The 12225-nt window shown below is 34.6% G+C and overlaps 1 protein-coding gene and 1 pseudogene across 6 annotated transcripts in view; both read right to left on the reverse strand.

Moving 5' to 3' along the window:
* LOC105473083 (NIPBL cohesin loading factor) overlaps nt 1-12225 on the reverse strand; it is a 214539-nt gene that overhangs the window by 129530 nt on the left and 72784 nt on the right. The gene's annotated exons all lie outside the window — the stretch shown is intronic.
* Nucleotides 1-12225, reverse strand: part of LOC139363903 (keratin, type I cytoskeletal 18 pseudogene) — a 54377-nt pseudogene continuing 42152 nt past the window's right edge.

Raw genomic sequence — 12225 nt, forward strand, 5'->3', positions numbered from 1 at the left:
TTATGTTTTTTTTTTTTTTTTTTTTTTTTTTTTGAGACGGAGTCTCGCTCTGTCACCCAGGCTGGAGTGCAGTGGCCAGATCTCAGCTCACTGCAAGCTCCGCCTCCCGGGTTCACGCCATTCTCCTGCCTCAGCCTCCCGAGTAGCTGGGACTACAGGCGCCCGCCACCTTGCCCGGCTAGTTTTTTGTATTTTTTAGTAGAGACGGGGTTTCACCGTGTTAACCAGGATGGTCTCGATCTCCTGACCTCGTGATCCGCCCGTCTCGGCCTCCCAAAGTGCTGGGATTACAGGCTTGAGCCACCGCGCCCGGCCCATTATGTTTTTTGAATTCTTCTCCAGTACCACTTAGCTGCGAGGGTGAGATTTAACCAAAGCTGTGGTTTTGCCAAAACAGAGAGGAGCGAAGGAACTGAAGGTATTTGTATGCAAGGGAATGATTAAATGACCTTTGAATTTAAGCTATAAGGAGGAAAAGAGGGACACTGAAGAGAAGAAAAACAGTATTGCAACATTCAACGCACGTAGTGAGTGAGTCCTATCCTGCAACTCATTCTTTGGTTTCTGTGACTCAATCTTCTTTCTTGTACCTTAGATTGACTCTACTGACTCCACTTTCTCTAATGGTTCATTATCTTTGATAACTTCTTAACTCTAGCTACTCAGGTCTACCTATAGCTCTTCAAAAATTGAATTATTTCCGTGGCCTCTGAAAGTTCTTTATTGCTTCATTATGTGGGAATTCATTCATGATTCTTTTTTGGCACTACAAATTCTTATAGTACCAATGTGTGAATGTGTCAACATGACAATCATTTCCCCTTAAAATGTTACTGCTCAAATATTTCTAAAATGAAAAATCACTATCTGTAATCTTAGATCTTCTACCATTGCTCCCATTCATTAGTAATCCGAACGGTAAAGTTGACCTGCTGTAAATCAAGGACTGTCTATGTTGCTATTTTATCATTACACCTAGACAAAATCTATCTATCCTCTATTCCTCTATCATTTCACTTACCATCCTTCAAGTTCCAATTCTTCCTGGAAACCATCCTCTACCTACCATTTTACTTCACAATCTTTTCCTTTAATGAATTCCTGTATTAGACCACACAAAGTCAGCATCCAGCCATGCATAATTACATTCTTTCTAATCATTTCATTGGCACCTTAAGTACAGAATCTTGTCTAATTAATTTTTTAAAATTAATTTTTGAAATCTCTCCATAATACCTAGCACAATGCTGGTCATATGGTTACCAGGTTGAAATGAAACACAAAACTGCTAGAGAATGTATTAGATGAAAAACACAACGCCTTATACAATCAAACACTAGGTTAAAGAGTATGAAATCAGGATGCTGAGCAAGTTCATGTAGTTAAAATGATGACACCAGGTGGTCATACGCAAACATATATCAAGTGATCTTAATACCATGATCTTTACATGTTAAGCTTACATTAGCCACGTCACACCTGTTTTTTATTAGAAAGAGAACCTCATTTTAACAGAGACCTATCAGTTAATTCTAGAAACTGCTCCCTGCAATACTCTTATTAAGAAAAATAAGAGTTGAAGTTTTACATGGACTGAAAGTGTAAAATCCTTGGGAAAATTGAGAATAAAATGCAAAACAGTTCCACAAAAAGCTAGCAACATGAGTAAGTTTTTACTTATATAAATGTGGTATAGTTGATAAAGGAGCAAGGAAGATTAAATAAAAAAAGCCAACTGATATCTTACTGCTACCAAATTAAATGGAATTGGGTAATTTTCACTATTGGTGTCTGAAATCATACAGAAAAATCTAACTAATTAGATTTAGTTAATTAAATTAAAAAATTAAATTCTTTATCAAAAATTACCATTACATTGACATTAAAAACAAACTTCTTACACATGTTATGGATTCTAACTTAAGATCCTTTTTCTTTCCTGAAATCAGATCAAATTTTCATCCACCCAAGACTAAAGTCCAGAAATAAAAAATGTCTCTAGAACTATATCTCATCAGATGTCAGCAAATAATAGATGAGTAAGTTTTGAATAACTGCTATATAAACATATCAAATTAAGTATTATTTCTATAGACACTTTTGACCAAATAGAATCACAGAATTTTAAAGGTAGAAGAAAATTTAGAATTAAGAGTTCAAATTGGAAAAATACCATTCTACTGTGTAATGGGGAAACTGGGAGTTTATTATAAGTAACCATGAAACTCATAACAGAATTCAATATGACACTGCATTTAGCTAGAATTTCACTAAATGCTGACATATGTCAATACTAATGTTAATAATTAATAATGTTAATTAATATAGAATAAATTCTAGCTAAATGTTAATTGATATAGAAAACACACCAGAACTGATACCATAGTTTAGAAATATCATAAAATAGAATTATTAAGTAAAAAATTTACTAAGTATAAAAATTAGGATTTTAAAAACAGTACATTTAAAAAAAACAGTATGTTTTTAAAAACTTATCTACTCTAAACTTTATTAAAGGGAGAGTTTTTCTACTACTATACTGGAATAAAAATTTAACTATACAAGTAGATTGTGATAAATTAAGAAGCATACTATAATCCCTATAGTAACCTCCAAGGAAATAACTCTAAAAAGTTGTTTTTAAAAAAAATCAAGAGAGCTGCATGCAGTAGTGTACAACTGTGTGCTCCAATGTACTCCTATATGCCTGTACTCCTAGCTACTCACAAGGCTGAAGGGAAAGGATCACTTGAGCCAAGAGTTTGAGTCTGTAGTATGCTATGATGGCAGTTGTGAACAGCCACTACACTTGAGCCTGGGCAACAGAATGAGACTCTGTTCTTTAAAAAAAAAAACAAAAAAAACCAAAAAACAAATCAACAGAAGAATTTAAATAGTACACTAAAAGAATATTTAACACAAAAGAAGGCAGTAAAGGAAGAATGGCAGAAATAAATTCACTCATATCAAAAATCACATTAAATGGGAATAGACTAAATATGACAATCAAAAGCCAAAAAACTATCATATTGGTTCAAATAACAAGATCCAATTATATACTTCTACAAAAGACACTCTTTGATTCAAAGATACAAGTAGATTGAAAGTAAAATAATAGGAAATATACTCCATACAAACAGAAACAATAAAAAAGCTGGAGTGGCTATTAACAGCAGATGAAACAGACTTGAAGATAAATAGTAACAAAGAAAAACAGGGATATTTCATAATGATAGGTCAGTACATCAGGAAGATACAGCATTTATACATGTGTTCATACCTAACAACGAAGCTGCCAAATATATGAAGCACAAACCAACAGAACTGAATGATAAATATAACTAGAGAGAATATTAACAAGGATGTAAAAAACTTCAGCAACACTATCAACCAAAATAACCTAACTTAAGTTTACAGAACACTCAAAGACCACAGAATACTCAATGCCTTCTAAGCACACAAGAATGTTCTCCAAAATTGATCACATGCTGGGCCAAGAAATAAATCTCACTAAATTTACAACAAATCATATAAAGGGTGTTCCCTGACAACAAAAGAATAAAATTAAAATCCATAACCGAAAGAAATCTGAGAAAATCAATGGGTCAGAGAAGAAATCATGAGAGAAATTAAATACTTAAAACTGCAGGAAAATGAAAACACAACATATCAAACTTCATTGGATACAGCTAAAGCAGTTTTGTAGGAATATTTACAGCTTGAAATGCCTATATTAGAAAGGTCTCAAATCAGTATCTATTGCTTTCATACCTTAAGAAACTAGAAAAAGTGCAAACAAAATCAAAAACAGGAAGAAGAAAAAAAATAAAGATTAAAGTAAAAATAAACAGAAAACAACAACAAAAAAAACCAGAGAAATACCAATGAATTCAAAAATTAGTTCTTAAAAAAAAATCAACAAAATTGACAATCCCTTAAATAGAATGACCAGGAAAGTAAGAGAGAAGAACAGACACAAATTACCAAAATCAGAAATGAAGGAGGGGAAATCATCACCAATCCTTTAGAAATTAAGAGGGAAGGCCAGGTGCGATGGCTCATGCCTATAATCCCAACACTTTCCAGGCCAAGGCGGGTAGATCATTTGAGTCCAGGAGTTTGAGAGAAATCTGGGCAACAAGGAGAAACCCCATCTCTACAGAAAATACAAAAATTAGTCGGGCATGGTGGCACGCACCTGTGGTTTTAGTTACTCAGGAGGGTTAGGTGGGAAGATCACTTGAGCCTAGGAGGCAGAGGCTGCAGTGAGCCAAGATCATACCACTGCACTCCAGCCTGGGTGACAGAGTGAGACTCCTTTTCAAAAAAATAAAAAAAAAGAATTAAAAGGGAATATGAACTTTAAGCCAACAAATTACACAACTTATATTAAAAAAGAAAAAAAGAAATTCTTCAAAAGACAAATTACCAGAACAGACTCAACAAGAAATAGAAACTCTGAATAGATCCCTAACAAATAAGAAAATTGAACTATTTAAAAATCTTCACGCTAAGATAAGCCTAGGCACAGATGATCTTCACCAATGAATGTTATGAAATATGTAAGAAAGAATAGCAAACTTTTATAAACTGTTTTATAAACTAGAGGAGAATATTTCCCAACTGAGTCTGGTATCACCAAAGACAGAGACAATGCAAAAAAAACAAAAAAAACAAAAAAACAAAAAAACAACTACAGACCAATATCCCTCATGAACACACATACAAAAATTATTTTTTAAAAACTGGCAAACCAAATTCAGCAACATATAAAAATGACTATACATTAGGACCAAATGGGATTTATCCTGTGAATGCAAGGGTGGTTAACTATCTAAAAATAAATTAATGTAAAACATCTTATTAATAGAAATAACAACTAAAGCTACATGATCATTTCGAAAGACACGGAAAAACACTTGACAAAATCCAACAGCCATTCATTATTTTTTAAAACTCTCAAAAATTAGAAATAAAAAGGCTCTTTTTTAACCTAATAAAGAGTATCAATGACAAGTCTACAGCTAACTTCCCTATCAGGAGAAAAACAAAGATGCCTGTTCTTATTCCTTCCACTGAATATTGTCCTGTAGGTTTTAGTACAGTAAAACACCAAAAAGTAACATATCTTAAAAAGAAAAAAACTTAAAAAGATATTAAATGCATTCAGATTAGACACGAAGAAATGAAACTGCATTATCAGATGACACTGTCCAGTATGTAGAAAATCCTAAGAAGCCACTAACAAACAACTAGAATAATAAAAAAAAAGCTCAGCTAGATCACAAGATAGAAACTCAATATACGAAAATCAGTTGTAGTTCTACATTCTAGCAAAAATGCAAAAATGAAATTAAGAAAACAATTCCATTCAAACTAGGACCATGAAGAGTATTTGGGAATAAATTTTTAAAAAGAAGTACAAGATTTGTATTGCACACTGTTATAAGACATTGCTGAGTCAAAAAGATCTTTAACATTCCATGCTCATAAATTAGAAAATTCAAAATTGTTAATATGGTAATCTTCTTCAAATTGATCTATAGATTCAACATAATCTTTTTCAAAATCCCAGCTGTTTTTTTTTTCTGTAGAAATAAGCGGATCCTAACTTTATAGGAAAATACAAAGGATCTAGAATAGCCAAAATAATTTGGGGAAGAAAAAAGTTGGAGAACTTATACTACCCAATTTCAAAACTTACTATGAAGCTACAGTAATCAAGATTGTATGGTATTAATGTAAGGACAGGTATACGGATTGATCAACGAAGAGAATTTAGAGTCCAGAAAGAAATCTTTGTATTTATGTGAGATTTCTCACAAAGATGCCTAGAAAATTCAATGGAATAAGAGACAGTCTTGTCAACAAATAATTTTTAGATAACTAGACATCTACATGCAAAATAAAATAAAACAGACTATTATCTTATACCATACACAAAAATTAATTCAAATGGATCAAATGCCTAAACGTATGAGCTTAAACTATAAACCATCTAAAGGAAAATATAGGAGAAAACATTTGCGACCTTGGGTCAGGCAGAGTTCTTAGATGACAAAAACAAGGCAGAGTTCTTAGATAACAAAAACATGAGCCATAACAGATAAAACTGATAAACTGGATTTCATTAAAGTTAACAACTTTCATAGTTCAAATGATATCAATAAGAAAATGAAAAGACAAGCCATAGACTGGGAGAAATTATTGCCAAATCACAAATCTGATGAAGCTCTTGTATTCAGAATTTAAATGAACTCTCACTAGTGAACAAGAAGATAATACAACTTTTAAAATGGGCAAAGAACTTACTTAGACACTTTGCCAAAGAACACATATATATGAATGGCTTAAAAACATACAAAAAAAAGTGCTCAATATCATTAGTCATTAGGTATACTCTCATTGAAACCACGATACCATGACACATCCATTAAATTGCCGTAATATTATAAAAAAGACAGACAATATTAAGTGTTGGTGAAGATGTGGAGAAACTTGAACCCTTACACACTGCTGGTAGAAATGTAAAATAATACAGCCACATTGGAATACAGTTTGGCTGTTTCTTAAAAAGTTAATTTATCATATGGTCCAGCAATTCCATTCTTAGGAATGTATCCAAGATAAATAAAAACGTATGTCCACACAAAGATTTCTCCATGAATGCTCAAAAAAGTATTATTCACAAAAGTAAAAAGCTGGAAATTATATAAGTATCTACCAACTAGTGCATAGACAACATATCGCAATATAATGAACTACCATTCAGCAATAAAAAAGAACAAAATACTGATACATGCCATGTCATAAATGAACCTCAAAACACGCAAAGTGAAAAAAGCCAGATGCAAAAGACTACATACAGTATAATTCTTTTTAGATGAAATGTCCAGAAAAATTTATAGAAACAAAAAGCAGATCAGTAGTTGCCAGAACTGGAGAGGGTTGTGGGAGTTGGGAACTTACTACAAATAGGCTTGAGGAAAATTTGGGGACTGATGAAAAGGTTCTAAAACTGGAAACCATCAAATTGTATACTTAAACAGGTGAAGTTTATATTAAATGGATCATACCTCAATAAAGTTGTAAAGTAAAATCGCATCTAGAGATATTAATTTCCTTTATCTAGCTCAAAACATTTTGCCTTAGGTCATTATTTTTTTCCTTAAGAAATTTTTTTAGTTGGTAAAAAAATTTATTGTACATACTGATCACATACAGTACTAACAATTTCTGGGAATGCAAAAACACTGTGATTTGGTTGTATTGATCAGCTCTAACTTGCACTTGACTAAAATTTCTTGAGAAGAACAGGCAAAGCAATCATGTTTTTAAGCAAGCTCACAAACTGTCACCTGCATGTCGTTAAAGACTATTTCACTTACCCTAGGATGACAGTGACATTCAATATAATTACTCTGTTTTTAAAAGATTCACTGATATATTAAAGTAGGAAAGCATCTTACAAGTAATCTAGTTCAATCCCTTTGTTTTACAGGTAAGAAAAAGATGAAATTACGTGTTCAAGATCACACATTCAAAGTTAGTAGCAAAGCTTCCCAGTCTCCTGACTTTCCTGCTCTTTTTGTACATCGAGTATGGTTTTATTGAAAGAAGAAAGTGGTAGGGAAAAAAAAAAAAAATCACTGTGGCCGGGTGTGGCGGCTCATGGCTGTAATCCCAGCACTTCAGGAGGCCAAGGCAGGTGGACCACTTGAAGCCAGGATTTCCAGACTAGCCTGGCCAACATGGCGAAACCCATCTCAACTAAAAATACAAAAAAATTAGCTGGACATGGTGGCACACATCTCTAATTTGAGCTACTCGGGAGGCTGAGGCATTAAGAATCATTTGAACCGACGAGGTGGAGGTTGCAGTGAGCTGAGAGCACGCCACAATACTCCAGCCTGGGTGACAGAGAGACAGACTCTGTCTCCAAAAATATATGTAAATAAAATAAATAATCACAAGGAAAATACCCAGGCAACAGCTAACAGCTGATTAATTTTTCATCCCATCAACATATCTCTTGTAACCTCAACTTGTTGGTTCCTTTTTATTTTACAAAAAGGGAGGGAAACTTTATAAAGCCTTTGACGTATTTATTATTTCATTTAATACTCAAAACATTCCCATGAAGTAAGAATTACCTAATACTAATAACTGGAGAAACTGAGGTTCAAAATAGTTAACTTGCCCTGCTTAGAAAGTTTGTAAACAATTAAGCCAGAATTTAAAAAGTTAAATGTATCTGCCTTCCATGCTCTTTTTATTTCATTGTTCTTTCAGGTAGTTTAAGCAGTGGTCTCCAAAACAATTCCTTTCAGTAAATATTGTTTGTGTTTACACTTTCAATAAATATGTTTACTGTAAAGGTCATAACATAGACATTTTAAAAGGATGAGATAAAAATAAGTACATCTCAAAGTTCTAATTTCTTTTCCACAATGAGCTAAATTATCTTGCACACCGCCCAGTCACATTCTACTACATCTTTCCCATCCTACTACAACTCTGGAAATCATTATTCTAAATACTGCTGTTTTTTCAGAATTGAGTATCATCCCTTCTTTGCAATATTATTTTATTCTTGACACTTTACCCTCACTTAAAAGCTTTAATTCCTACACATTTCTAATTCCATTAATTCTTATGTTAAACTTGAGTTTTGTTATTCTTATTTTCTTCTACTTATAGGCTCTTGAAATTGGAAATACATCTACTTTAAGTCTCAAATAGTTCCATCAATAAGATGGAGCTCATCAAATAAGAATGCTGGACATTCTTATTTAAAATTAGAGATTTTTTAAATGAAAGGAAGAATTATACAAATGACAGAAAACGAAAGTCTTCTGATACACTGAAAGTTTTCTGTCAAAAGGTTTATAGTATTTAGAAAGAAAAACTCAGGGGGAAAAGGAGATATTTCTATTATATTAAAATTGGCTTGTTTAAAAAAAAATTTTGAGGCAGGGTCTTGCTCTGTCACCCAGGTTGGAGTGCAGTTGTGTGATCTCAGCTCACTGCAATCTCAACTCCTGGGCTCAAGCAATCCTCCCACCTCAGCTTCCCAAGTAGCTGGGAATAAAGGCACGCGCCACCACGCCTGGCTAATTTTTTGTATTTTTGTAGCGTGGGGTTTCGCCATGTTGCCCAGGCTGGTCTCGAACTCCTAAACTAAAGTAATCTGCCCTCCTCGGCCTCCCAAAGTGCTGAGATTACAGGTATGAGCCACGACGGCCAGCCTAAAATTGACTTTTTAATATAAACGGCAAGTAATCTCTGAGCCTCACTATAAGTGAAATTTGTTCTTTGAGTTAAATAAAAATTCTTGAGACAGTTGTTGATCAGTTTTTATGAAATCAGTTTAGGTTGCAGCATATGTTTCATTAGATTTCAACAAACTTACATCATGCTTCATTAGAAATATGCTGTAAAATATTTCTATCTATCTTAACATGCTTAAATAGATCTGGCTTTGGACTCCCTTTTACCAATATGAGGTATAATTCAATATAAAGTAAAATCTTGCTTCTCAAATTTGGCTTTTGGTGTCCAATTCCTTTCAGATGTTACAATCTTTCCCCTACCTAATCAAACTTGTTCTCTTACAAATCAACACATAGCCACGTTATCCCCAAACAGTGTTTCTTCAGACTATAAAACCTACAAAACACCTACTGCACTAAGGAGGCTCCCTAATAATTGTTTCTTACTTGTTTATCTATGATTTTATTCCCCCACAACTAATTCTCACCTCCTGGGAGTAATATTGCCCTCACTGAAATTAGATATGCTAAATTATTTTTCACAAAACTTTACATTAGAAAGTTACAGGAGCCTATTAAAAAAAATAACTTGATAAACTGATGATAAAGAAAACAAAGCTTATTTCTATTGCTTAAGAAATTTCAAAAAGTTCCTCTTCCTGAAATGAATTCCTATAGGATTTTTAAAGCATAGAACAAAACGAAAGCAAAGTCGGAAATGGCAGAACGGGAGTTTGACAAGACAGACACGCAAAGGAGGATTGGAAACTGCAACAAAATTAGTGATTATTGTAATAATTGGTGCTAACTTCACTCAAGACCATAAATTGTAGATACGGAAAACCCAAGACAACCACATCTAATGAAAGAGAGAAAGGGGGAATGGAAGAAATCACTGAGGAAATTCTTAAAAGTCCAAACCAATGATTTTCAGACTGCCTCTCTGTTAGTGGCCTAAACATCTGACTCCAACAATGTTATTCTACTTGTAGAATAAATAGGAAACAACATTGTTTACAATATAGTACTTATCTATTTCAGATAATTTTTATTTGGGTTATTACTGTACATGCAATTACTTATCAGACATCTCCACACAGATTTTCATGGGCAACATCAATCATAAAAGAGGTCTCCAAACCGATCATCCTGTTCTATCTACTCTACCTTTAAAACCACTGCTGGGGTCAGGCGCGGTGTCTCACACCTGTAATCCCAGCACTTTGGGAGCCTGCAGTGAGCGGATGACCTGAGGTCAGGAGTTCGAGACCAGTCTGGCCAACATGGTGAAATCCTGTCTCTACTAAAAAAAATACAAAAAATTATCTGGGCATGGTGGCACTCAGCTGTAATCCCAGCTACTCAGAGGCTGAGGCAGGAGAATCACTTGAACCCAGGAGAAGGTGGCCGCAGTGAGCCAAGATCACGCCACTGCACTTCAGCCTGGATGACAGAGGGAGACTCCATCTCAAAAAACAAAACAAAAAAACAAAAAAACACTGCTGGAGTTATTCTTCTAAAGCTTGATTTGTTTAGGCAATCTCATGTTACCTCTACATCTAATGTGCATTTCTATTTCTGCATTTGGACTACACTGTAGTTATTTATAAAATGATGGGTTTCACATTTAGCTTATGAACTGCTTGATGACAAAGACATTATCGCTTATTTTTATATTCTCAGTGCTTACCACGATGCCAGGAAGTTTTACACGATGAATGTGTGGTTTGGCTCTGTGTGTCCACCCAAATCTCATCTTGAATTGTAATCCCCACGTGTTGACGAAGGGACCTGGTGAGAGGTGCCTGGATCATGGGGGTGGTTTCCCCATGCTGCTCTCGTGATAGTGAATGAGTTCTCATGAGATCTGATGATTTAAAAGTGTTTGGTCATTCCCCCCTTGCTCTCTCCTGCTACCATGTAAGATGTGCCTTGCTTCCCCTTCACCTTCTGCCATGATTGTAAGTTTCCTGAGGCCTCCCCAGCCATGCAGAACTGTGAGTCAATTAAACCTCTTTTCTTCATAAATTACCCAGTCTCAGGTAGTTCTTCAGAGCAGTGTGAAAATAAATACAATGAATAAATGCCATGCTGAACTCAACTGCTGGCCTGCTAAACACTTGACCACACACAAACATAATGCAGTTAAGTTGACTTTTGAGAAGCTTTTTCTAATTTTCTATCAAAATAGAATTACCTGATTAAGAAAAGCTCTTTTCCTTAAGTTATCTGTGTTTAGAATTCATAATGCCTGAGATACATATATGTACTAATATTAAAGTAGAGGTTGCTACTGAAATACCCAATGACCACAAAGTCACTCCAAAGGAGTGAAAGAAAGAATGGATATTGATACGGTTTGGCTGTGTCCCCACCCAAATCTCATGCTGAGTTGTGATCATCAGTGTTGAAGGACAGGCCTAGTGGGAGGTGACTGGATCACGAGGTTGGACTTCTCCATTGCTGTTCTCGTGAGAGTTCTCACAAGATCTGGTAGTTTAAAAGTATGTAGCACCTCCTACTTTGCTCTTTCTCCTGCCACCCATTTGAAGATGTGCCTGCTTCCCCTTTGCATTCCGCCATGATTGTAAATTTCCTGAGGCCTTCCTAGCCATGCCAACTGTACAGCCTGCAAAATTTTGAGTCAATTAAACCTCTTCTCTTCATAATTTACCCAGTCTCAGGTAGTTCTTCATAGCAATGTGAGAACAAACTAATACAGATATAAAACAAGGAAAAGAAGTGGCAATCTGGAGACTGCCCAAAGCAGCAACTTCACTTGATTACAGGTACTTGGGAATACAGGTCATGTGACCAGATCTTTAAGTGTTAGCAGCAACTTCACTTGAGATTACAGGTACTATAGAATGCAGGTCATGTGACCAGATCTTTAAGTGTTCAAGAGAAGCTAGAAATCAGCTCTTCCCTCTTCTTCTCCTTTTTTTTTTTTTTT

This window comes from Macaca nemestrina, chromosome 6 (assembly GCF_043159975.1).
Source record: "Macaca nemestrina isolate mMacNem1 chromosome 6, mMacNem.hap1, whole genome shotgun sequence".
Classification (NCBI taxonomy): Eukaryota; Metazoa; Chordata; class Mammalia; order Primates; family Cercopithecidae; genus Macaca; species Macaca nemestrina.